This window comes from Podarcis tiliguerta (genome assembly GCF_965153285.1).
Source record: "Podarcis tiliguerta genome assembly, chromosome: 4".
In the NCBI taxonomy this organism is placed as follows: domain Eukaryota; kingdom Metazoa; phylum Chordata; class Lepidosauria; order Squamata; family Lacertidae; genus Podarcis; species Podarcis tiliguerta.
This window is the reverse complement of record NC_139537.1, coordinates 100,822,188-100,849,313: the sequence shown is the minus strand read 5'-3', so window position 1 is coordinate 100,849,313 and position 27,126 is coordinate 100,822,188. Positions and strand designations below refer to the sequence as shown.

At 41.7% G+C, this 27,126-nt stretch overlaps 1 long non-coding RNA gene across 1 annotated transcript; it reads right to left on the bottom strand.

Annotated features, from left to right (window-relative positions):
* Nucleotides 1–725: 725 nt before the first annotated feature.
* On the bottom strand, nucleotides 726–22,205 carry LOC310675411. The gene is made up of 2 exons (XR_014510122.1): nucleotides 20,937–22,205; nucleotides 726–1,148 (listed from the first exon to the last, which is right to left on the bottom strand). It is a non-coding gene; the product is annotated as an uncharacterized lncRNA (long non-coding RNA).
* Nucleotides 22,206–27,126: the final 4,921 nt, after the last annotated feature.

Here is a 27,126-nt window from a genome sequence, read left to right as displayed (position 1 = left end):
CAGGAGGCACTCCAACAATGCTGTAGTGCAAGAGGTAAGGGGTGCCAAATTTTAGTGTCACACAGGGTGCTGCTGAAATTTGATATCCCAAATTTATTTTATAAATAAATCCCATCTTTATTGAGAGAGAGATGGGAGAAGCGCAATCTCAGCCATGTTTGATACCCCACACCTGCCTGCCCCCTGTCCCCCAGAAACAGCACTTCCGTCTTGTCAGGACCCAACCTCAAGCTGTTGACCTCAATCCAGGATGTTCACTGTGGGGAATATATAGGATAGAATTCATAGCCTCTTCCAGTAGTTGCATCTGCCCAAGCTTTTCAGCTTGCCAGACAGAGAGAACCCTGCTCCTCCTCCCCTGGGTGCTCTTCTGAGGGTTCTTCTGACCTCCTCAAGCCCATTTTGGGATGTGCACATGCGGAGGGAGAGGAAAGGGAGGAAGCCCTCTTATGAAAGTGGAAATCCTTACACAGGGCTGCCATGGACAGGGCTCCTTCAGTGAATTCTGCCCATAAGGTTTAATTCTAATTCACTTGCCACCTAGATCATTGTTTTGCAGATGGAACTTTTCTTTCAATGGTTTCTGAAGCTGTATTTATGGACCCCCCCCCCCCATATGTGCAGGAAAGAGCTGACAGCACCACACGTTTTTTACAGCATAAGACTACAGAAATGCATTTCCCTGAAGAGAAACATCTCTCTAAACATAATTAAGATCACAGTCATAAATAGAGCAGATTTATTAAGAAACAAAAAACAAACAATTTCTTCCCATCCGAGTATGACAGGAACTGGAACAGACGGAGTTGTGATGATGCAGGAGTTTTTGTCTAATCTCAAAGATATGTTACAGAAGAAAGCAAAGATATAAAATGTCTTAAGAGAGCCAGCTAAAGATTGTATTTCAGACCTCATTCAAAGCAAAATAGCTGCCAGACAAGCCCAGATAAACCTAGGAATTTGGGTTTAAACTGATGTAGACTTCTTGACTTCAGGCAGCAAAATGTCTTGGGCTAGCACTGGGAGAGAGAAAGTCCAATAACCTGGTCTTCACATGCAGCAGAATAAGATGGTTGGGTTTAAGTGGGTTGCATCGTTCTAGACTTCAGGTGATGGTGTCTTTCAAATGTTTTCCCATATTAAGACAACTGAAAGAAAATATATACACAAGTGATTCAAGCCCAGCAACTCCTCCACACCAGCAGTCTGAAATGATATCTATTCTACCAACTCAGGACCATTCTCCATAATTTCCTACTTCGGTTTGTTTTGAGATCCAGCCTGAGCTGACATTATTTGGTTGGAATGGAATGTCTCTTGCCCTGGCTCAGTATATAGTCACATCACATAGCTAAGCATCTAGCCATTAAAAAGAACAGCATTGCATAACGATGGATGAAAGAACTCACTCTTTAGTGGTATTAACTAAAGAGTCTAAGATTATGGAAGAAATAAAAATAGTTAAAAGGAAGAAGAAGAAGAAATAAAATACGTTTCATCAATAGCCTTTTCATTAGAAAAAAATCAAGCAAGCTCTGGGATTTAAAGAGCATAGCTACAAACAGAAATTGCTTAGCACATTAAAGATAATTTGAAAAGCTATACACCACAAGATATTTTCTACATGCCACTGCTTATTACCAATTTTGTCTTTTTATATTACATTTACTGTTGCTTCCCCCCCTTCCCACAGCTATCGAGCTGATGTGTCACACACAAAATAATGATCTTTTCAGATTGTCCCCTCTTTCTCCCTCCTTTTCTTGCTAGTGATTTTCAATTTGATTCTTACCCCCACCCCCGTTTTCTGCCTCTTCCTTAGTGTCCTTGGTGACACACCATCAATTAGGTTTAATTTTTTCCTCCTTAAACAAGCAATACATTGATTACTCAATCCTTTAGGAAAATTATACTCATAATATAGAACAAAGTATCTCTATTGAACAGATTTCTATGGAGGAATCACTTAAGACAAATGAGTTTGGCTACACATCCTAATAATAGATCATCTTTTCCCTCACAGAACAATAGAGATATTGAAGTGCATGTAGAAATGGTCCTCTTTGAAACTGCAATGTCTATTTAAAGGAGGATAGCAACTCTACACCACCATAAGCCTATTGTGCACCCTGTCTTCCAGAGTGATTCTTATGCTCCCTTCCATCTATGGAAGAATATAACATCTTCTCATTTTATTGGTAGCATTTTCTCTTCCTGATGTTTGTGGAAATTGAATCAGGCTCAGGGTGGGATGGGGTGGGAGCAACTCATTTACATATATCTAAGGGGAGGGACTACAACTGAATAAGAGTAAGTGGTGGTAGCAATAATTAACATTAGAATGCACATAGTGAATTCCATGCATTTAAACTGCCTTGCACATATCATTCCAGTCATCCACACATGCCTCCACTGTATTGTTGACCTGGAACCTGGCTTGGTAGTGGAGGGGCAGCCAGTGCAGCTGTTTCAACAATGGGATCACATGTTTTGACCAGATAAACTTGGGCCTCTCAATGACAAAGATGTGTCCAGGAGAACCCCCAAGCTATGCACTTGCTCCTTGCACGAGATGCGCCCTGCAACCCCGCACCTTCCATGCTCATAATCCCCTTCTCCTCTTGAGGCCAGAACAATTCTCCCCCACCTCTGTGCTCCCTCTCACCGCTGAGCCCCAGAGACAGAGGTTAATGGGGAGAGGGAGGGGAGAAGTGCAGACTCCTCCCCCTGAGAGTCTAGGCAATAACTTCAACTCCTGCCAGGCTGAAGCTTGCAAGTTGCATGAACTGTCATCTTATTTTTTTAATAAAAAAATTAAGGTGTTCCAGGAGAATTAAAGTCCTCCACCTGCCATTTGGAGGGAGCAGGCAAACCTGGGGACTCCATGTCAGCCTTGGAGGTCTGGCAACCTTACACCTAAACAAACAAGGGTTGCTTATGCATAGTCAAGGTGAGTCAACTGCTGGTTCTCCCATGTGTTCACATCACTTGATTGCTCTATGTTTGTACATTTGGGACTGGTTTTCCATATTCATGTCCAGTGTTGGCATTATGGGTCAACATTATAGGGTACCCATTGAGGTCCACACTCCTCCCTGCTGACTCCCAGTATTCCATAAATATGTTGTTCTTGCCTACTCACTTTCTGTCTCCAAGCCTGCAAATAGGGACAAGATCAGGTAGCTTCTATTTGCTCTTTCCTTTGGTTAGCAGTATGGCATTAGGCTTAGACAATGAGATGAACTGCAAATCAGTGGTGGACTTTGTACTCTCAAATTTCAGTGGCACCCTGTGCAACACTAACATTTGGCAACACTAACATCTCTTGGACTTAGTTCTACAGCTTTTTGTGGTGCCTCCTGCAGTGTGGTGCCCACTGTGTCCAAACCTGTTGCACTACCCTAAAACTGCTTCTGTTGAGAAAAAATTCTAGAGACTAAACCAATCTTGACAAATGGAAAATTTTGGCTAAAAGCCGTTAAATGGCAATGGAAAGAACAAGTGCAGCAAACATTCCATTTAAGTAAGGAAACAATCACCACCAGATATGAACAAGTATATTATAAGATTGACTAGCATGATGGGTTTAGGGGGTGTAGTAGATGAGTAACTGGATATATGTCAAGGTGACATCATTACACAAATGCATATTTTGCCTGGAACCATAGAGGCTAATGGATCTAAACGTCAGGGAATAATTAACACTGCAATCCAGCCCCTAGGAACTCATGCCCATCATATCACTTGCTGTTCTCGTTACTTTCCATTTCCCCATCAGGAAAGAAAAGTTGCAGAGGAATCTTCCATATATATGTGAACATAACTACCCAAAGCACAGACATACTGTATATTTAAACATTCTAAATGAACAATACCATTGCAAATTTAATTATGCAAGAAACCCATACAACCCCTAGCCATCATGCTCTAAAAAAAAATAATTCTCTACCATTCCCTAGTTCATATTTCAGGTTGGTCCAAAAAACTCTTTGAAATACAGACTTTTTGTGATTGTTGTGGCCTCATCTTTAAGTGGTATGCAGAATAAGGGAGCAATTCAACACCCAAGAAGCTCTCATAAAGCTCAAAGTTAACATGGTGTAAAGGGACCCCAGATCCTAACAACATTTAGCAGCAGGGCTACTGCCTTTTTCAGGGCTTGCACCTGCTTAAGATCCACCAGGCTTAGCTCAGCCAGCTGGCTTTTGGCTGGGCTGGGCTGGGCTGGTGGAGATAAACCGGCATATTACCTGCTGAACTGGGAATGAGGGAGTTAAGCCAGGGCAGCCTGGTTGTACTGGGTACCTCCCAGCTCAGCTGGAGATCCCTAGACCCTAACCCACTCATCACAGCAGATCTTGCTTATAGGATTGCTCCCATAGTGCTACATATAGTGTAGAGATTTATTGTTATACGCAGGAATTGGCTCTCAAGTAGAAAAATAATTCCGGAAAAAAAAATAATTCAAAAATAAATGCATGTTTCAAGAAAAGTTTAATGAAAACAAAGCAGTTCTGAAAACAAATTGCAGCTCTAATGAACAGCAAGTTCAATGCTACAGTTTATATTGTGTTACTCAAACATGAAGTTTGAATGGACTTGTATTGATTGTCAGTTATCCAGTCATTCCTAGTAATGCACATACTTCAGTAGGAGAAAAAAAGTAAAGAAGAACCTCTGTAACATTTACTGCAAGTGGCATGGATGCATTCTTTTGGCAAAAGGGAATGTCAGTGATAGACTTCTGAGAGGTCAAAGAATGCTTTCCTTGTTTAGTGGAGAAAGCCTTTCAGCAGTCTCCCCCCCCCCCCCACCAGCAAGTCAGCATCCATGCTACACTAACTGTGTCATTTTTAAAAGAACGCTTGGTGCTCACCACTTTTTTATTTTATTTTTGGATAAAAATCAGCCTAAATGTATGCCTTCAAAACAGGGTTTGATATCTTTGGTTGTGTAGTTGTGAGCATGGGAAAATGTATGCGGGTGAAATAAATTGTTAATGCAGCCAAGTGGAGTTGGACCTCTGCTATAACAAAAGCAAGTGTCATCCACAAGTCTTCACATTTTGGAGATAAATGGGACAACAGATTGAAAGAAGAGTGAACACTCAGCACATTATATTGTGCACAAACCCCTCCGATGATGCCAATAGAATTAAAAAACAAATAAACCAAGAAACAACACCCCCCCCAGCTTTATGAGTCTTAAGAAAGATGTTTCAAGCTTTTAAATGGTTCCATATGGTAACAGAGATGGGGAATAATATGCAGCAACTCAGAGGTAAATCAGATTTTATGCATGACAGATACAGCTTTAATGCAAAGTGGGCAATTCACTCTTGTCACATAACTTAATTCAACCAATGGAGGCCATGATGCTGCTACTAAAGAGTGTCTCTCGGATCAATGCAAACAGAATACAGCTCTGACTTTAGCTGAGTGGGGGCACAATGGCTTCACCTGCTCTGGTTCTTCCAGAGCCTCAGGCAAAGGTCTTCTTTCCCTGCTCTGCTGCTTGAGAGCCTTTCACAGGCTAGAAATGGCAGAGACTGAACCTGGGACTTTTCAGCACTTGAACAATAGACAGCCAAATGCCCCTTGGAGATCAGGCACACTCACAAGTACTGTGTGCAGGGCTGAGAATTGCCTAAAGAGCCCTATAGACGTAGAATCATAGAATCATAGAATCATAGAGTTGGAAGAGACCACAAGGGCCATCGAGTCCAACCCCCTGCCAAGCAGGAAACACCATCAGAGCACTCCTGACATATGGTTGTCAAGCCTCTGCTTAAAGACCTCCAAAGAAGGAGACTCCACCACACTCCTTGGCAGCAAATTCCACTGTCGAACGGCTCTTACTGTCAGGAAGTTCTTCCTAATGTTGAGGTGGAATCTTCTTTCTTGTAGTTTGGATCCATTGCTCCATGTCCGCTTCGTCTATAGCCATGATTGCCACCAACAATTCATGAGCAAGGAAGTAATGATCTAATTGCTTCATTACACACACACACACACACATATATCCCCCACCCTTTCCCCCAACGGCACTCTATGGGGTCACATTTTCATGCTTACAGAGGGGGTGGAGGTAGGGAATGGCAGGGTGAGGAGCAGACTCTTTCAGTAATATCACATTTTCCTTTGGCTGCTCATTGCCTGTGTCATTATTCATCTCTTTTTAAGGACACGGCTGATTCTGTATGAGTGAATAGTTTATATGGCCTACAAGAGAGTCACTGAGGCCAAATTGATTTTTCTTTACTGAATATATATCATGTGCCCTTGGGCAGTTACAGAGGTTAGAGATGTAATGCAAGTGATTATGAAAATAGCATGCTTAAAATGCAGGTCTGCATAATACGTGCTAAAAATAGGAATTTAAAAGTATATTATGATGAGACCAGGCAAAATTCCCTTACCCATAATATTCAAATGAATGCACAACAGAGTTATGCACAATATATTGATAATTATACACCTGTTTACTGAACCACAGTTGTAGGCCCCTTGCAATTCATAGCAATATGAATTGTAAGATTTTCTATTACCTGGTTGTAATCCTGAGAGAAAGTAAATAGTCATTTCAGATAAATGAGTGGGGTAGGAAGTATCTTGTTTCGGATATTAAATTGGGATTTGATAAATGATGGAAGCAACTGAGGAAGCAGTCTTCTGCTGCGTGTGAGCTCCAAAAGCACAACCGCCAGATTGTGAGATTGTGAGAGGGTAGCTAATCCAAGAAATCCACATATCCTTCCTTCTCCTCCACTTTAAATAACTACTGCTTGAAGGGATTAGCAAGCAAGAGATTGAACTATCAAGTGCTGGAACCAATTTCAATTGAAACAATCAAATATTATGCTTGAAAATAAATCTCAATTTGACCTTTTCTTGCCCCATCAGTGGCCGGGGGGGGGGGGGGGGGGAATCAAGTGTCAAATCCCAAAAGACAAAAGAATCATAGCAGGCTCAATGATTGCTGGGACATGTAGACTTCAGCTAATTTTCTGAATGTGTTTGGTGCAGCGTGAGTGACTTTCAGGGTTGCATGTGTACAGGGCCAATCAATCCTACAGCAAGATCTGCTGCAATAAGCAGGCTTAGGTTCCAGCTACACCAGTTTAACTCCCTCATCCCTGGCTTAGCCAGAGATACAAAGGTGTGTCTTCCCATCCTGACTTACCTGGGATCCAGCTAGCTGAGCAGAGCCCAGCAGGTCACAAGCTATCCTAGAGCCTGAAAAGGGGGTCATTGGGGGGTATGGTGGGGATGGGACCAGTGGAAGTATTTGGGATGGATCCTGAGCCCATTCAGCTCAGTCATGTGAACTGGCAACCTGGAGTAAGTTAAATGGGCAAAAAGGGTGCTGTACCCCGAAACCTCTTTTAAAGGCTAGCTTTTCCTCTGCTGGCTCAGCCAGCAGGAGCTCCACTGCTGAATGGAGTTTGAATCTGGTGAAATTTGACACTAGCTTGGTTTACACCCGTGTGCTTTAGGCCAGCTTCCTGTGTATTGGACTGATCCCAATATGTGATTATGCAATATTATTTATTTGATACTAAAATGCTAATGAAGTTTTGCATCCTGGTATCCTGTGTGTGTGGGGGGGTGTCCAATTAGGGGTGGGAGAGAAATCAATTATGTTTTCAAAATTTGTGCTTTTCTGAATTTTCTGATTAACTTCTCCAACCAATAATATGCACAGAAATTCATATATTTGGGGAAAGTGTGCATAAAATGAATATATTTGTGAAACTAACATACAAAATGCATCATATTAGTGAAAATTGTTTTAAAGATGTGTACATTGGCCAAAACTGCAAAAAAAACAGAGGGCTTATTAGAATAAATTCACACTGAAATGCTGATGAAATTTTATGAGTTTTCTTCACACTTAAATTGCTACAGATATGTGGAGAACTTGTTTTAAGGCTGGAAAATGAGAAACTAGGGGAAATGAAATTGACTGATTCATCCATTTCTACTTCCAGTGCTCCAAGACTATGTTCCCCCCCCTCTTCCTGTCAGAAGGTAACATGCCTTCAATTTTAATCAGAAAACAAATGTGCCTCAGGTACTAGAAGTTTGGGAAGTAATAATTTAATCAATGATTTAATAAGCAGCAATAAAGTAAGACAAACAATAAACATAATTAAGAGGCTGATGCTATGCATGCTTAATCCAAAATAAGTTTTCTGAGTTCAGTGGGACTCTGATACATACTCTTTCTTTGGAACAGACTCAAGTAAACATGCCTAAGCATGGCTTACAGCACTGTTATGCTATGTACACTTACTTGTAAGTCCCATATACCTGAGGTCTGCCAGTTATGTGCCCGCACAGCTACAGGATCAGTCCACTTATAGAACATGTGTGTGTGTGTAATTTGATTCATTTTTATTCCACTTTTCACAGTATGATAACAGTAAAAGGGATATTAAAATACCAGGAGCCCAGGAAGGTCTGGGCAAACAAATCTTTTGTAATTAGCAAAATGATAACACAGTTGGTACCTTCCGGTTCTCTGACAGCAGACCATTGCACAAAATGGCACCACCAATATTATATCCAAATATCCCTCCCCACCATTTAGTGAGCCTGTTGCTAGGTGAACAAACCTGAATCTGAAGAAGCTACAGCCTCTCAGGCAATGAAGCAATTGAGCCTCAAGGATGTGAGTGATGCATTTTTATACTTTAAGCCAAACATTACCTCAGAACATTTGGAATGTGCAAAATCCAGTAGATGATTGAAGGGATGTTCATGGTAGTGGCTTTAAGCACAGCAAGGCTAGTCACACTTCTCTGAAGTCTCTCAGCCTCACTCACCTCACAGAGTGTTTGTTGTGGGGGAGGAAGGGAAAGGAGAATGTTAGCCGCTTTGAGATTCCTTAAGGGGAGTGAAAAGGGATGCGGGTGGCGCTGTGGTCTAAACCACTGAGCCTAGGGCTTGCCGATCAAAAAAAGGTCAGCGGTTCGAATCCCCACGACAGGGTGAGCTCCCGTTGTTCGGTCCCTGCTCCTGCCAACCTAACAGTTTGAAAGCACGCCAAAAGTGCAAGTAGACTAATAGGTACCACTCTGGTGGGAAGGTAAACAGCATTTCCGTGTGCTGCTCTGGTGTTGGTGTTCCATTGCACCAGAAGTGGCTTAGTCATGCTGGCCACATGACCCGGAAAAATTGTCTGTGGAGTGGACAAATGTGGGCTCCCTCAGCCTGTAAAGCAAGATGAGCACCGCAACCCCAGAGTCATTTGCGACTGGACTTAACTGTCAGGGATCCCTTTACCTTTACCTCTAAGGGGAGTGAAAGGCAGGATACCAAGGCCAAACTCTTCTTCTTCTTCTTCCCCCGCTAAATTTAAGCTGCATGTTCACAGTGTTGTTCATATCAGATAGGGGTGTAGAGATGTCTTCACCTGACACACATGACATTGTGGGTTTCTTTCCTCTGCAATGCCTCAACCCCCAAAGTCCTGTTTATTAAGCTGTGATTTGTGCAAGAGTGCTCATCTGTGCATCCACATTGGCTATTAAGGTATATTCGCATTGCCATTTACTCCACATCTAGTTTTTTAGTTGGATTGAAGCTGGTTTGGGGTGGGGGAGAGAAGCATCAGCAGTATGACCCTACATGACTGACATGGAATTGTAGCTAACCTTGTGTGAATGCAGATTCAAAAACTAGCAGTGGGGCAACTTTGGATGCAGAGTAAGTGGCAATGTGAGCACACCCTAAGAGTGTGTTTTGCACATTTGCCTGGAAGACTTGGCTTGTTTCTGTCAGAGCCATCAAATAATGCATTCTCAAGTGTCCTTAAAGGTAAAGGGACCCCTGACCATTAGGTCCAGTCACGGATGACTCTGGGGTTGCGGCGCTCATCTCGCTTTACTGGCCGAGGGAGCCGGTGTACATCTTCCGGGTCATGTGGCCAGCATGACTAAGCCACTTCTGGTGAACCAGAGCAGCACACGGAAATGCCGTTTACCTTCCCGCCAGAGTGGTACCTATTTACCTACTTGCACTTGATGTGCTTTCGAACTGCTAGGTGGGCAGGAGCAGGGACCAAGCAAAAGGAGCTCACCCAGATTCAAACCACCGACCTTCTGATCGGCAAGCCCTATGCTCTGTGGTTTAACCCACAGCACCACCCATGTCCTCAAGTGTCCTTAAATGAGCTCTATCATGGCATGAAATTTGGGTCTTTATTCTTTCAATGTGCACATGAGTGAATATTCTGGGCAGGAAGAGCTTCTGCTAGGCTACATCCATAATGCTTCTTTTGCTGACAGGTAAAGTTTTTCCTGTTTTTAAAGAGCTTTCATTCACTGTCGATGGTAGCAGTTGTGTTTTTAGCTCCAAGCTTTAAAGCATTTTGATTGATTTTTATGTTTTTTAATTGCTCTTTAATTTTTATTATATGATTATTAGGTAATTTGGAATCTTTGCAATGAGACAACGGACAAATTCATATATGAGAAGGTGCAGAAAAAATGTAAAAGACAGTTACAAATAGATTCTGAAGTATTTTCCTTCAGCATACAGATGCTGAAGTATTTTCCTTCAGCACTACTGACTTTTCTAGCTATGTTATTCTCTTTTAATAACCTGGGGGGGGGGGGGGGACAGAACATTCTGTTGTTGTTCTATTACGAGTGAACATCAGCCATTTTGGTTGCCGTGATCTCAAGCAATTTCATAGCGCAATTCCCTCCCCTCCCCAATTTTTTTTCCAGGGCTGTGATCTCATGTGGTGCCCCAAAGTGTGAATTTTTAGGTGCTGTGCCCAAAAAGACCACCGGGGTTGGGGGCACGGCTCAGCAACCAAAATGGCTCTTGTGAATAAAAATGGGAATTTGGCATTCAGGACAATGCAGTCCCAGATTTTGGCTTCAATGTGTGGGAGGGTGGCGGGAAGCACTCAGTTTAAAATAATAGGGTGGTACACTAGATCCCAGAGCAAATTGGGCTGATTTGGGTCAACCCAAATTTAGCAACCCCCAATCGTCCCAGGTCTGATCAGGTCCGTTTCAATGTAATTGGGATTTAAGCCATAATTAAATGCTGTGCAAGGCACTGAATTGATTTGGGCCCTGGACCTAGGTTAGAATGGCAGCCATGTTGTATTGAGGCCCGGAGGGTGAACAGAGCCTGCTGGGCCAGCCTAGCAACCAGATACTGTGTAAATTAGGCTTCAGTCTTACCTAAAGAATCTCTTAGCATAAAATCCCAGGGAAGGTGGTTTGCCATAGACTCTTAAGGACCTGTAGACACCAGCAACCCACAATTCTTAGATGCAGTTGCTCTGAAAAGATTTGGTTGTAGGGCTTCCACGCCTAATGAAAGTCCAATAAGAAGCCCTCAAATGTGTGTGGGGGGTGTGTATATATATTATAAGGCCATTGCAAGGAAGGCTGGGAATGATGGAAGGAAAGCAGTGAAGCATTTGCAAATGAGTCTGGCAAGAACAGACAACCATTCTCCAAAAAAGCTTGGACTGAGGTGATTGGTGTTTGTCCATCCCTGATTTGAAACTGGGACAATAGCAAATGTGCCAATATATTAGGAGATGTCTACTCCCTAACAATCTATTCCAGCACCTGATTTTCTCTTACAAGAGGACTGGAATTGGGTGGGGATCCCAGAATATGAATATATATGTATGTGTATGTATATGTGTATATATATATATATATATGTATATGTATATATGTATATGTATTTGTATTGTATTGATAAAGTGAATGAAATTCATTCTTTTAGGGCCATCAGGCTTCTTTAACTGCAGCCTGAGTTTAGACACTTTTCTTTTGGTCTCATATTCATTAATATAGTTTCCTGTCTAAGGAGAGTTAAGTCCATCACAGGCTCATTGCTTCCACTCACCATCACAGAGAAGATGAGCTTACACTTTGCTGCATGAGTGAGAGATGCACTCAATTTTGCCTCCAGTGCACCTCCATCAATTTTAAAAATAGCAACACCGAAAACAACCTATTTTGCAAAACAGGCCAATGTTTCAAGGTATTATTTTTTTTAAAAAAGAGAGAGATAGGTCTTTGAAATTCAGCATCCCTGTTCAACTTGATGAAGAAGTCTGTTTACTCATCTGGGAGAACGTCTTTAAAAGACAATTCTGTGGTGAGCCTGAGGTCCTAGAATGACTCATTTGGGACTAGCTGGTAGTGCAAGATAAAGATTTATGTGTGTTGAAAATTCAAGATTACTTAGGGTGATATGTGTGAAGTTACAAAAGGCTAGGAACTTAAGTCAGTATTAAGTGCAGGTGAGGTAACGTAAGGGAGAGAAAAAATAGCAAGGTGGACTGTGCTGGGAGAAAGGGAGTGAGTGTGCCACGGATTCAGGTCCCCTGTCCAGCACCGAAGGCCCAGCCAGGCAGATAATGTGCAGCAGCAGTATGCAGGCAACTTGCTGTAGCTGAATGTTTTAATTTGGACCCATTTTAAACATGTGAATATATAATTATAAATATATACATTGTCCTGATGCTATAGCAGTGTTTCTCAGATGTATTGCAGGGAAACTTTTGTCTTGAAGCTAAAATATTTACATTTGATGTGTGAAATAATTAGAATGACACTCTCATGAAAGCCTTCCACTCTCCTTGGTTTTTATGTATAAATCATAGATCCAATCATTCCTCCTGGTTGCATGGAGGAAAGTCCAGAGCAGCGGTTCACGTGGGGACGAACAGACAGCTTCCTCTGAAATTGGGCAATTTTGCCATGTCTCCATATGAGGAGTGACTGAAGGATCCACTCACACCAAAATGCAGAGAGATGACGCAGAATTATCAACCCCCATGATGACTGATTGGAAAGGTCATGAAGCCTGTATCATCATGCAGAGATACAGTGGGATACCTCTTCTATGGGAGGAAACGTGGGATTAATGTACCACCAAGATAGTTGTGAGGATAAAACGGAGCAGGGAGCAGAGAACCACATATACAGCCCTGAGCTCCTTAGAATAATGTGGAAGGGGGAATACACAAACAAAATATATATTCTGTTGCTACAAAGAAGGGTCAGAAAAGTAAAATTAAAATAATATGTAGATAGGTTAAAAATCCTTTGCTAATCAGTAATCCATTTTTTAAAATGTATCTGGAGGACGATACTATTATCTGTTTTCTGTGTATTAATGTCTCACGAGCGTACAAATGAAGAAAAGTCATGCAATCTTTGAGGCAGCAACACCTTCAAACCAGAAGCCAAATAGAGATATCATGAAATATCAATCTATCCTGTGCTTAGCAACTGGATTGTGAAAATCTTTTTTTTAAACTGTACATCAGTGAAGCTTTAAAGGGCAATAGCTAAAATAATGTGGGGAAGTTTTACAAAGGTGCATTGGCTGCTAGTCTTTCGAAGTAATTTTGTCACATAATCCTCTGTGCCATATTGATATAGCTTGATCATGAGCTTGCCTTTGGCTAGGATTTGCGGGTGTACACACAGACATCACTGCCACCACCAAAGGTGATAAGGTGTAACAGTTACATATACTAGACTAATGGCAAATGAGCTTTGCAAGGTTTAAACTATTGCTATCTGTTTACAGTGGTACCTCGGGTTAAGTACTTAATTCTGGAGGTCCGTTCTTAACCTGAAACTGTTCTTAACCTGAAGCACCACTTTAACTAATGGGGCCTCCTGCTGCCACTGCACTGCCACTGCACGGTTTCTGTTCTCATCCTAAAGCAAAGTTCTTAACCCGAGGTAATATTTCTGTGTTAGTGGAGTCTGTAACCTAAAGCGTATGTAACCTGAAGCATATGTAACCCGAGGTACCACTGCATTTATTTCCTGGTATCATAGGGTAGGCTGACCTTTCTGGACTGTCATCTAAATGAGACTTTAGCATTGCTTGATATCCTGTTAGAGAAGGCAAGGCAGAACTCAGCGGCCAGGGTGCTCACTGGAACAAGACGGTTTGAGCATCTTTCAACGATCCTGGTCCAACTGCACTGGCTACCGATTAGTTTCCAGGCCCAATTCAAAGTGCTGGTTTTTACCTATAAAGCCTTTAACAGCTCGGGACTGCAATAGCTTAAGGACCGCCATTCCCATATGAACCTACCCGGATCCTGAGATCATCTTCTGAGGCCCTTCTTTGTGTGCCTCCTCCTCGAGACTTCCAGAGGGTGGCAACACGAGAACAGGGCCTTCTTTGCAGTGGCTCCGCATCTGTGGAATGCTCTCCCCAGGGAAGTTCACCTGGCGCCTTCATTATACACCTTTAGGCACCAGGCAAAAACATTCCTCTTCAACCAGCCTTTGCCTGACCTGACATCCTATACCCTTTTTAAAATGCTGGCTCTTTTCGGGGCGGGGGGGGGGGGAAATCTGGTTTTTGTTTTGCTTTTATGTAAGTGATTTTTAATGTGAACCACCCTGAGACCTTCGGGTATAGGGCGGTATAGAAATAAAACAACAACAACAATTTACGTATTAGATAAGAAAGAAAGAAACACATTTTATTGCAAGTTAATCCTCCCTGCCAGTGCAAGTAAGCATGAGTTCCAATTTATAATATGTCACAATTTATAATAAGTCCTGTGATGCAGATACCACTCCTGTGTGCTTGAGATTCCAGTGCCCAGAGCTCTCCCCACCTTGAAGAAAGAAGATTGGCGTAGAACTCCCCCACCCGCTGTGCCTGTTCTGGCTGTGATTTGAAATCTCTCAGCTATGAACTTGGCGTACTTTTGTCTTGGCATGGTGATGTGCCAGGTTAAACAGGCCCCTATCACTCCTTGAGTTGAGCTGAAGGCATAGGAGAACACCAAGCAGAAAAATATGCAGTTGGGGTGAGAACACAGCCCTGCTTCACACCGCTCTCTATAGGGAAGGCGTCCGAGGATGAACCATGTGCATGTTCTTGTGGAAGGGCACAGTCATCTTGTGGCACTTAGGTGGGCATCCTAACTTCTTGAGCAGTGTGAAGAGTCCTTTTCAGCTGATGAAGTCAAAGGCCTTCATCAGGTCTATGAAGGCAACAGACAAGGGGTGTCTCTGCTCTCAGCATTTGTTCTGAGCCCTAAAACTGCACTGTGACCTTGGATAGACCCTGTCAGTGTGTGACTGTAATCTGTTGAGAACTACATGGGCAAAGGCTTTCCCCACAGGACTCAGCAGAGAGATTGCTTGATGGTTGTTACAATCATGGCGGTCACCTGATGCCTTCCTCTGCCTCACCTGCAGCTAAAGAGGCCTCTCCCATATCTGTCTCTACAGCCACAGCAGGTGCTGTAACTCTCCAACAGTTTGACTTAACCCCCACAAGGGTAATGGAGTACCTGCAGGGGCAGAAAGAGCCACCACTTGTGGGACTAATAATAAGGAAGGTTATTGTTGGGCTTGCATTTGATGTCAGGTAGAGTAAAATGAAAGAGTCTGTGGTATATTATAACTGCATATTCTGTCTGTCTGAATGTATGTATCTGTCATTGTTGATCCACACTGGGAAAGAATTCAGATAAATTTATGTTCTACTGTCCTAAGCTGACCAACTCACAGTGTGGGTTCTCTCTCTATGGAAGAACAAACTCATACAGACTTCCAGAGCCACTGAGTTTTATTTAGAGGGTTATATAGTGGAATAATACAACATATACTTTTCCTTGTTTCTAACACCTTTATAGTTCTATTTTGATTTGGATTACGTTTGTCAGGTTTTAGCTTGTATATTTTAATTACAAACACAAGCTTGTAAGAAACAACAATCATCTTGAAAAACAATGCTCAGCAAATACTCTGGTTTATACAGATACATTACCTTTAATTTTAATTTTTTAAATTAGGACTTCCGGGAGAGGTGTCATGGCTGACTGACTGCTTTTTGCCAGCATGCTGTTGACAGAGATAATTATGTGGTGATTAATTATAGCTAGGCTATAAATCCTAGCTATTGAATTATCTCTGAGGGACAGAGAGAACAAGGATTAACTTTCAATATTCTGAAAGCACTGATTCCATGTTGCGGAATCAAGAAATCTGCGGAGACCCGGATGGACAGGCTGAGTGATGGGAAGGATTGTAACTGTGCTCAACACTGCATAATAACCCTAGACATAAGTCCTTAGGGCAAAGGTCAGAGTAACCTCCCTTTCTTCAATTATCTTCAAAACCCTTATAAATCACGACCAAAACTATCTCTCTGACAGTTAAAATGTTTGCATGAAATATGTCCCAACTGCTGGCTTAAGAAAAGATGCTATTCAGGGGCTGAAATCAAAATAAACAAAAAGCGTGCAACGAAAAAGATTTTAAACAGAGATTTTCCATTGCTGATAAGTTTTTAATTTGCTTTGTTCTGCTTTTAATCCTCTGCTTCATTGATGAATCTGCGGATTGTAATGAGAAACTACATGGCTGCGCGCTGTGAGAGTAAATAAAGATTGTGTGGAACCGAGCAATAGGAGTCAGCACAGTTGAAATTATGGGAAACATCTCACTGATTGTTGGGGGAATGTGGCGGCTCTTGGACTTAGAGCAGAACTGCATGGAATGCACAAGAATGGACTGGATAAAGCTGAGTCTGAAGAAGTTAAAGAGTATTTGGAAGGACTCGGGGGGGGGGGAGGGTACTGATGGAGTATTCCCAGAACAGAACAATGACAGAACTTTTGCAAGAGTGCTGGGAGGAGTGGAACTAGAGGAAGTGAAACAGTCAGTGGACTTATGGTGTGGGAAACCATGGTTAACAAGAAATGAGACTAGAAAATTTGAGTAAGTGTGTGAACTAATGAATAAATAATAATCAATGATTATGGTCTCAATATATGATCACAGTGTAGAGACGCCTGAAGGAATGATTGAGGATGTCTTGTTGCTCAGGACCAGAGGCAAAGCTGGTATGCTGAACTGGAGGAAGACTATTGTTGACATTTATCAATAAAAGGATTTGGAGAGCATCTTTTGGACATTTTGTTTTGAAGGAAAATGAAGTTGGGATGCCTAGAACTGAAGATGGAAAAACACAGTCTAGCAGATGGAAGAACAACTGGATATTATTTGGGATTGAACATTGTAAGTATTTTGAAGAAATCTTGTATATACCACTGACAGACAGACAGCTGAATATTGTTTTTATTTTTGTTTCTTTCCAACTAGTTCTGTTTATTTTTTTATTATCTTCTTATCTTTTTCTGATTCTTATGTTACCTGTTCTTTTTCTTTTTTGGTTTGTTTTTGTTTTGATCGGTCTTTTGTTGCTATTGTCCTATGCTCTGGGTTAAAGAGAGAACTGTACGCAGATGAAGGTTATGATCACTTGGTGAAGGATCCTGTGTGAGACAAAGAGATGGGGAGATCTTTCAGGGTGAGAGGCTGGAGGATGCTCCCAGGTGAGGGGGGCTCACCTTTTTCCTGCTTGGAACAAAAGTTGAGATATAAGAGAAGACTTTACATTCTTCTATATTTTTACCTTTTTTCTTTCTTTATTTTCTTGGTTTTTGCATGTTGTTTTTATTATTTTTGTTCTTAGATTAGTTTGTTTTTTTATTGTATTATGAAAAGTCTTAATAGATTTTTTAATTTCTTAAATTAAACCACTGTTCAAAAGTTGAGAAGCCTTTTTCCTACTGGAGCAACTTCTTTGTTAGTTTTGCCCCCTCCCCCCAAAACGTCTCAGTTTATCAGCATGTATTCTCTCCACGTATAGCACCTTTTAAAATAACAGCTAGAGTATTCTGTCTTTGGTAGAAATAACTTGATGCAACTTATCTACTTGATGCAACCTGCAGCTTGAAGCACCACTTTGTTTATAGCAATATGTACACTTGCAAAAAAACAACAACACACACACAAAACCTGTCACCTTCTTATAAGGCTGTGGACTTGTGGATTTAGGTCAGGATGAAGTTAGGCGGTGACAGGTTTAGTTGAGATTCCTGCATTGCATGTGGTTGGACTTGATGGCCCTCAGGGCCCCTTCCAACTTTACAATTCTATGGTTCTATGAATTGTTCAGTATCAAATAAAATATTGATATGTGTCAAAGAGGTATAAATTCAGATCTGCACTCTGCAGTAAACACATGCAATGAACCTTCAAATGCTGCAGGAACCAAGAGATGAATATCCATGTGCGACTCAGTCCTTAATAACAGAGGTTGTTAAAAGTGAAATCACTGTTCCTGTAAATTTGCACAGGCGATTCTGGGATGCTAACTGGGTTATGGGTTCCAGCAAATATTCATCACACCTCTGTTGCTGCCATGAAAATGACAGAAGGACAGCAGAAAATGTGTGTGTCATCCATTTAATGGTACTGGCTTCCAACACATGATGGGGGGGGGGAGATGTCTGGATAACTGACATTGATATGACCATGATGCTCGGTTGCAATGTCTGTTAATCTGGTATTTGATGGCACTTTGAAGATTTAAAAATAATAATGAGGCAGTCTCCATGCTCACATTGACTGAAAATTAAATACACCCCGCCTAGTCTATGGAAATGGTCTTAATTTCACAACATCCCTTAATTTATTCATTATAAGAGAAGCTGGGAAGGTCATTTTATTGAAATAAATGTTGGGCCAGTATACATTGGATATAACCATGAGCCGGGGGGTGGGCACACAACACAATGATATTATGAAGCACATTTTCATCTATGACAAGTTACAACAACAGCACCAAGATTATTGCCAAATCTACTTTTGCCCGCAGCGGAACACTGCACCTAATTTTATGAGGTTGTTTTACTGCAACAGTTGCCATTTCAGGAACATAAACATTTTCAGACAAAACCTTGCCTTCCATTATTTCATTCCTGTTCAAAACCAATGACACCCCCCCCCCATCTACTGCTGAGGCACCAGAGTCAACAGTCCCCAGATTTTGTGGGGTATGTTGACTGCTAGGCATGAGAAAAGGCTTTGAGATAAGCACGAGGATTGCTGTAAAGCCTGATGACGACCCAAAGACAATAGCCACATTCAGGTGTTCACAGAATGCAGAAGGGAAATGAGCAATGCGCGAACCATGTGCACTAGACGTGCCCCACCCCCCCGACCTTGCTGCTTCCACCCCAGACTTACACCTGAGAGGGAATTATTCAGGTGTTTAGAACATGCTTGGAATCTTCCCCAGCTAGGAAGCTTGCAAACCCACAAAGAATTCCCCTTCAGACTTTCCTGCTCATGTATGGGAAGCTCAGGAGTGGGCATGGGGCCTTCGGAGGTGGTGTGCGAGCATCCAAGTCTACCCAGCTGCTTAGAAATTTGAGGTATTTTTAATCTGTTATAGTATTGTAACTTTTGTATGTTTTAAGGTAGGGTTGTGTTTTCCCCCCTTGATGTTACTGTTTTATCTTTTGCAAACCGCTTTGAGAGGTTTGTTTTTTTACAATTAGATTCTAGAAGGAAGAGCCATTTGGGGACTCCTCTGCAGGTTAACTGTTCAGGTTCTTGAAAGAACAGTGGTCCCCTCTTTCACAGCTTTCAGGTGATAGCCTTTCTGCTGATACCATGCAGGTGGTTCAGGTGCAAAAGGCCAGCAACCTGGTGCATGGCACATTAGAACTGGTGCAACAACTCTTTGACAGTATTACATGTGAATGGGTCCCCAAGATTTAAAGTTTTGGGCCAGCATGTGCCAGCCCATGGATTTGTAGATACAAATATGACCAGAAATTTGCATAATCTTAATCATCCTTGAAATTCCTTTTATCTTAATCTTTTTATCCTATGAATCAGAAATTCTACATGAATATAGTTTCTGCATTTTTAGTATACACATTATTATGCAAACTTTGTAGTAAGTAGGATAAATATTTACATGTAAAGGGTTGCTCAGTGACTTGTGGTAGCTTTGACTATATTATATAAACTGCAGATTGCATGAGATTGTGAGAAAGAGGAAGAAAAGGAGAGGCATGGTGCCACTGAACCTTAAGGCATTGTGGATTTAAAAGCAAATCAGGCTGAGCAAACAAGTTCTCATCGTACAAAATTGTATTATTATTATTATTATTATAAAAAATAGCCATTTAATATTTTTAGAAGTCTTTAAGGTAGCTTATGAAGACCAAACAATACAATAGGAAATATATTAAAACAAAAAAGTATATGTAAACAGAAGTACAGCAGAATTTGCAGCTTTGGCAAATGAAAGAGACTTGAGAAGCTGTAAAAATATAGCCCGGATATTACCAGTCTCTGGAACAGTCACCACTTTTCAGGAGGATGCACAGCTGGGGGTATCCACTAAATGCTATAGATGCCCTTTCTGTGACCAACAGCAAAACTTAAGGAAGTTCAAGCCCATCCAATACAGGCCAACTACTATTCTCATGGGTGTTGACTCATCTAACCACCACACTCGTCTCTTGTCTGGACAGGGTTAAGCATTCATTTATTATCCTTTATGTAGAACACTGCAGACTACAAATCCCTATTCTGGACATGCATAGCTACTTTTGGATAAGATTAACAATAGACTTAGTGTTTGGTATTGTCCGCGTATTGACGGTACTTCCCCTTAGTAGATGGCCTCTCCTAGTGGTTTCATGTAGCATGGTGGAATAAAACCAGATGGAATCCCATAAGATAAATGCCACAGAGTCAATGAATAGTCATCCAGCTCTACCTGCTGGAATCTGCCTGTCAAGTCAGGTGAAGCCGCTGCAACATAGTGTTTCCTATTTGCATTCCAAATAGGCAAAGCAGGAGGACACCATGATTGATGGAATGGTGTAAAAGCTGCTGAGAACTAGAAGTTAATCAAGTATCTCATCCTACTGTAGACTGCCCACAAAGGTTTCAGTTCCCAAAACTGCCAGAAATGGGTTCAGAAATGCCATCCAGAAATGTCTGGTGTTACCTGCCATCACACAAAAAGCTTTCCCAACAACAGGAGTTTTGCTACCAAGTCCATTGATGTTTCTGCAGGAGCAGTCTCACTCACCTCCTCTTGGATCCCCCTGGACACATCCTTGCTGCTAGTGATCAGCCATGATGAGGAAAGGTCAGGCAGAGGGATTGTTGACTGTACTCCTCCAAGTCTCTTATGCACATCTACTGGCTGCTGTAGTGGAAACTCATACAAGAAACTGAGGCGAAGGAAACACTACACATCAGTTATTTGTCCCACTATCAAGGGAAGAAATATTTTCCTAAGAGAAAATCATGCCAGCAGAAAGTTAGTGTGATGACCCCACTGTCCATGAATGGGTTACCCAAAATAATTTATAGTTTTGGTACATATTTAAAATACTTATATAAGAAAACAACAAAATAATATATTGTTTGATAAAATCAACCTGAAATGCAATATTACTAGCATTAGTTTCCATTTTAAGTTGAAAAAACAATGTCTATCACAATGGCAAACACACATATAAAAAGAGATGAAGGCCCCGATCCAGGATGGGGCACCTGCATCAACAGCTTCTGGGTGCAAAGCTAATACCATGCATGTGTATCCAACATTCAAATGGCTGGGTGCCTCTTTTCCTGCAGGGTGGGATGCCCTTGTTTTGTCCACAGCAAATTATTTCCCATGACCAGACCTGGATTAGGACCTGGATCTGCTGGTTTGAGATTGATAGCCACTTGTTAATTTCATACAAACACTTGCAACTTTTTCAAATATCTGTTTGATCTTTGTTATCAAGGTGAAGGACAACCCAAAGACATCTAACCAAAATCACAGCGTGAGAGCAGCATTTCCTATAACTATTCCTGACAGCTGTTTATCCCATCTATTTTTAAAACTTCCAGTGAAAGAGATTCTGCAGCTTCCCTTGTGAATTCTTGTCATTGCTCACCTTTTCTGAAAGTTTTTTTCTAATTAGAATAAATTTAAGCCAGCAACTAAAACGGACTGGTCCCTATCCATAGAAAGTTACAACCTATTGAGCCCTATTAATTTCAGAGGACTTCTTCATGATGAACTATTTCATGAGCAAGACTATAGAGCTGAAACGAAAATGTTCCACATGTATGGGCTTCTCATTCTTTTCTATAAGGTACCACTGATGATGTTTCAGGGAGTGCTCAAGTGCAATAGTGCAGTCAGTACTGCAGCATCAGGACCAGTGTGTTGTAATAAATCTACATGAAGCCTGTAATTGCTAAGTAATACTTAATTTTGTCTCTTACCTCTGAAGAGCCTAGACCTGCTTAGATATAGTTCCTAAAAGGAACTCAGTCAATGAGTCGCCAGGGGGAGCAAGGTCCCGCAAGGCTTGGCGGAATCTATCAGGGTCCATCAGCCTCCATGAACGAGACCAAATTGGCTCGCTACCTAAGCAGGGTGGGGGTGGAAAGTCAATCCTGGCTTTCAGGGCATAGTGATCAGACCATGGTACCTTCATCGATGGGGACATGATCACATCTATGCCTGCACCAAAGATGAAATCCAGCGTGTGGCCTGCTTGATGTGTGGGGCCTGAAACAAACTGGGAAAGCCTTATTGAGTCATCTACAGTTCAATAGATCACTCTTCTTCCCAGGCTGAGAAGAAAAATGGTGACAACAGTTTATTTACTGGGACAGAGCAACTTTTGCAGCTGTTGTTAACGTTCTCGGTGCAAAACAATGAAGCATGGGACGAAGCAATGGAGAAATTTCTGGAACAACTATGGGATATCAGCTCCGCCCAAGGCATGATGGATAACAGCAACAATCGTGGGAAAGAAAGACATAACCTCTTACAAGGAAGAAACAACACAGACAGAATAACTGCCGCACACAGAAAGGATATAGTTTGAGTTCCTCACTTGTAGTTTTATAAATCATTTAATGTGTCAAGACAAATAGAAGTTAGTTGTAAAAGGGATTATTATTATGACTGAAATGTAATTGAAACTAACTGTCACAGCTTAAAATTAGCCCCTGTTTCTTTAATACAAAGGGAACTGAGTCACCATGAGTCAGCGGCTTACAATGAATCGGCAAAGCCTGCATGACTCATGCAACCTTTCAGCTGCATATGCCTGTATACATAGAGTGGTCATTGATTTTGTGTGGTGTGGTGTTGGTTGGTTGGATGGTAGAAAGCTGGTTGTGTTTGATATGTATGAAGCTGTCGGTTTTGGTTGAATAAGAAGACTTTTAAGAATAAAAGCAGCATTCTGCAAAGTACTCTTTCTCAATGACTCTTTGTGCTGACTAGGGTCTGAGGACCAGGCAAAGTAGGCCAGAACCTTTTCCTTTTCAAACACTGACAGGTTATGGGCCCAGTGTTTCTGAGCGTGTGCAGAGTGCAAAACAACTGACAACATCTCAGCAGGAAGCTGGTGAGTCCTGGTGGTGTATGGAGCCAGTGGCTGTGCGTTGAAGCAGTTGGTGGCAAGCTGTAACAGTCTGCAGCGACACTGGAGCAGTTAGAATCTAGAAGATTTTAGAACACAGAAATAAAGAAAATCATCAAATCTAGCATGTGGGGGGCCACTTTAACAAATTATATAATTCACTATTTGAATGATTGGAATTGTGTTATAAATTGGTATTGTTATAACGAGGCTATTATTGAACTGTAATTGAAAACTAATAAACATTTATTACCAAAGAAGAAGAAGAAGAAGAAGAAGAAGAAGAAGAAGAAGAAGAAGAAGAAGAAGAAGAAGAGCAGCTGCAGAAGGGAAGATTTGCAGGAGGATGGTGCTGCTGTGTGGCGGGTTGGGGATCAGGAGTGGGCATGGCTGATGAAAGGTGAACCTCTGGGAATTCAAGAAAGGCATTGATTGAAGCAGTGCCTTCTTACTCAGCCCCCAGAAGCACACGAAGCACCAAAATAGAGGGGAATAATTGGGAACGTGATTGACAGGAGGGTCCTGGTGGGCTGGACATTGCCAACCAGTGGGGAACCACATTTGTGCATCCAAATCACATGTCAAATGATAATTTGATCAATAATGTCAATCTGAATATCAGTTTTGGGTAGAAAGGAAACTGGTAGTTTTTGGTGGGGTGGGAACAATGCATTTTGGCCTCTGAGGCCAAACAAAATGCACCCCCCCACACACACACTAATGGGGGAGTGAAGATCTTCATCAGGAACAAGAGGGTGTGGGATATGCTTTCCCTGTAGATCTTGCTGCCAGAGGCAGTTGCCTCAGCTTCCCCGAAGGGTGGGCCGGCCTTGGGTAGAAATCTGGCTGCAGCTGCTTCAGTGCCTCCCCATAAGGCTGCTGACTCTTCTGGTTGGATTAGCCACATTGACAATCTCACCCAGTCAGGGATCGCACATGAAATGAAATTTCATCCCTCTTAGGTAAAGGTAAAGGGACCCCTGACAGTTAAGTCCAGTCATGGCAGACTCTGGGGCTGCGGTGCTCATCTCGCTTTATTGGCCGAGGGAGCCGGCGTACAGCTTCCGGGTCATGTGGCCAGCATGACTAAGCCGCTTCTGGTGAACCAGAGCAGCACACGGAAACGCCGTTTACCCTCCCGCCGGAGCGGTACCTATTTATCTACTTGCACTTTGACGTGCTTTCAAACTGCTAGGTGGGCAAGAGCAGGGACTGAGCAACGGGAGCTCACCCCGTTGCGGGGATTCAAACTGCTGACCTTTTGACTGGCAAGCCCTAGGCTCTGTGGTTAGACCACAGCACCACCGCATCCCTCTCATCCCTCTTAATTAGGCCTTAATTGGGGGTGGGCAGTGTACAGGAAGTGTTATGTGTAGTATGCATACGCCTTCGTGTGACACATTGTGTGTGTTTGTGCGTGTATTCTCAGTGTGGCCCACAGTTCTCAGCCAATAAACTATTTTGTCAAAAACTTAGCAAAAATTGGTGTTATATTCATTTAGGCATAGGGGGAACAACACTTGAATACTGTTTGCAAATACCATCTATAAACAGACTATTGAATTGATGTGTGAATTGCTCCTTAGATCTGTCTTTCAACAAACTCCTCTCAATATTTAATGCACTCTCTGTAACAATGCTGTCTTTTTTGTTTACATAACATTATGATATCGCCATTAGAATGACAACTGGGAAACAGAAAGGAAATCAAGCATTATGGCAGCAAAGTTCATGCTGAGTTCATTGTGAGATACAGTGTATATTTGAGGACTGGAACCAGAAAGCGCTTGCTTTGATTCTGAAGTTTGTATCCTGCTCTTCCTCCATAAAGCCCAGGATTCAAATTTATCACAGCAGCCCCCTGAGGAAGGTCAGGCTGAGACTCAGCAAACGGCCCAAAGTCCCCAAGGAGGTTTCATGGCCAAAGGGGCTTTTGAGCTTGCATCTTCCAGTGCCCTAGCGCCTCACTTAGATCCGTAGCAGTTCTGGACTCCTGTGAAAAATGAATTTTACATTTTCCTGCTTTACTACAACCTGCCCCTAGTCCTGCTTCTTGTGGAGCTTATCCACCAGATTACCAAAAGATTACACTTTAACCCATATTTCTTCTAAACTAAACAGGTCTCTGTTGTGAAAAACAGTGTTGCGAAATCCAATTCCTTTGCTTTCAAGAGAAGGGCGGAGGTGAAATGGGGAGGGGGACTATTATGTGTTGCCCAAGCAATGCCAGCTTGTTTCCTTTGGGGTTAACATTGGCAGAGTGAATTTGTAACTTATCCCTTCACAGAAAGGAGACTATGCTTTATACAATTTTCCTCCACAGACATCCATAATAGTACGTGTGTGAGGTGAGACAAAAGGTACAGAGGGATAAATCACAGTCGGAGGACATGTTCCTTTTATGAAGCATTTCAGACTTGGAATCTGCCTGTATGCTTCATGCGTGTGTGTGTGTGTGTGTGTGTAAAATGCAATTTGTCATTCTATCTTTTTCAATTAATGTTCTTTTTATTGGCCTTCTTTTAGGCCAGTAACTTTACAATCCCTTTTAAACTCATCTTTAATAAGCATTCACAGTTGACTAGACTTGGCTGATATCCTGTTTATTACTTTCAGACTTCATCAGGGTTTAGGCAGTTTTAGCCTCGTTTCCTTATGTGCTATATTATGATGAAGTGGCAAATAAAAGACTTTACCATGACAGGGTTTTTTCTCCCAATTATGTGCATGAGTCACTTCACTTGTGTACATGACAAATGCCATCTTTAATTTGACTAGAATATCATTTAGGAATTACTTGAAGTAACATGTTGTTTATTAAAAGCTGTGGGGGGTTGCCTAGCTATAGGTATCATGCAGGGGAGACCACTGCCAATGTATTAAAGCATTAAAATTTCAGTATCTTCCTATTTTAATATCTACTCATTTTAAATACCTTGGAGTATTTTTAATACCTCAATTGCTGCATGTTTTTTTTAATAAACAGCCATGCAATGTTACAACTTTAGCTAAGCATATTTTCAGCCATTCCTAGTTAAAAAACAATAAGAAATAGTCACTTTAAGACATTTGCTAAAGTAAAAATATAAGCATTAATTTCTAATATAAATTCTCAGGATTCTAAATAAATTCCAGGAACTTTAGCCAAATAATGGGTTGTTTATTACAAGTAGTTATCCTGGAATAGCAAAACTGAAAGGGAAAAAATGAGTTTCTAGATAACTGAAGATGTACATAAGTGAAGTGATAGCTTTTAAAAAGTACCCTGAGCAACCTTTCAAAAACTGTTCATGTGATGAAGAAAAAAGTGAAATGGGGACCCCAGTGTTCCTCAGTCATCTCTTTTCCTTCTCTTGTGTTTACTGCAAATAAAGTGAATATATTACCTTATGTTCCACCTCGATTGCTGGGGGTCTTCTGATGAGGAAGTTTGGGTGATCCCACAAGGCCACACACCTCTGGAAAGAGCATTCCCCAGCTGGAGTGCCACCACCACAATGGCCTCCTCCCTAACTGTCACCCACCTAACTTCACTAGATGGGCTAGCCAGAGAAAGACCCCTGAAGATGTTGTCAAAGATTATGCAAGTATTTATGACAGAAAACCATATTTCAGGTTACAAGTTGCGAAGAGCTTTAAAGATCAAAACCAGCACTTGGAACTGGGGCCAGAAACAGATGGAATGCTGCTGCAGATGATGAAGAACTGACAAAATATGTTCAGACTGTCCAGTTCCAGTTGGCAGTCAGTCAGGTGTTTATTGTTTTAGCCAATTACCATTACAATGCAATTAACCATCATGCAGCCCTGTTTTGGACTAACTGAAGTTTTCAGCATAAT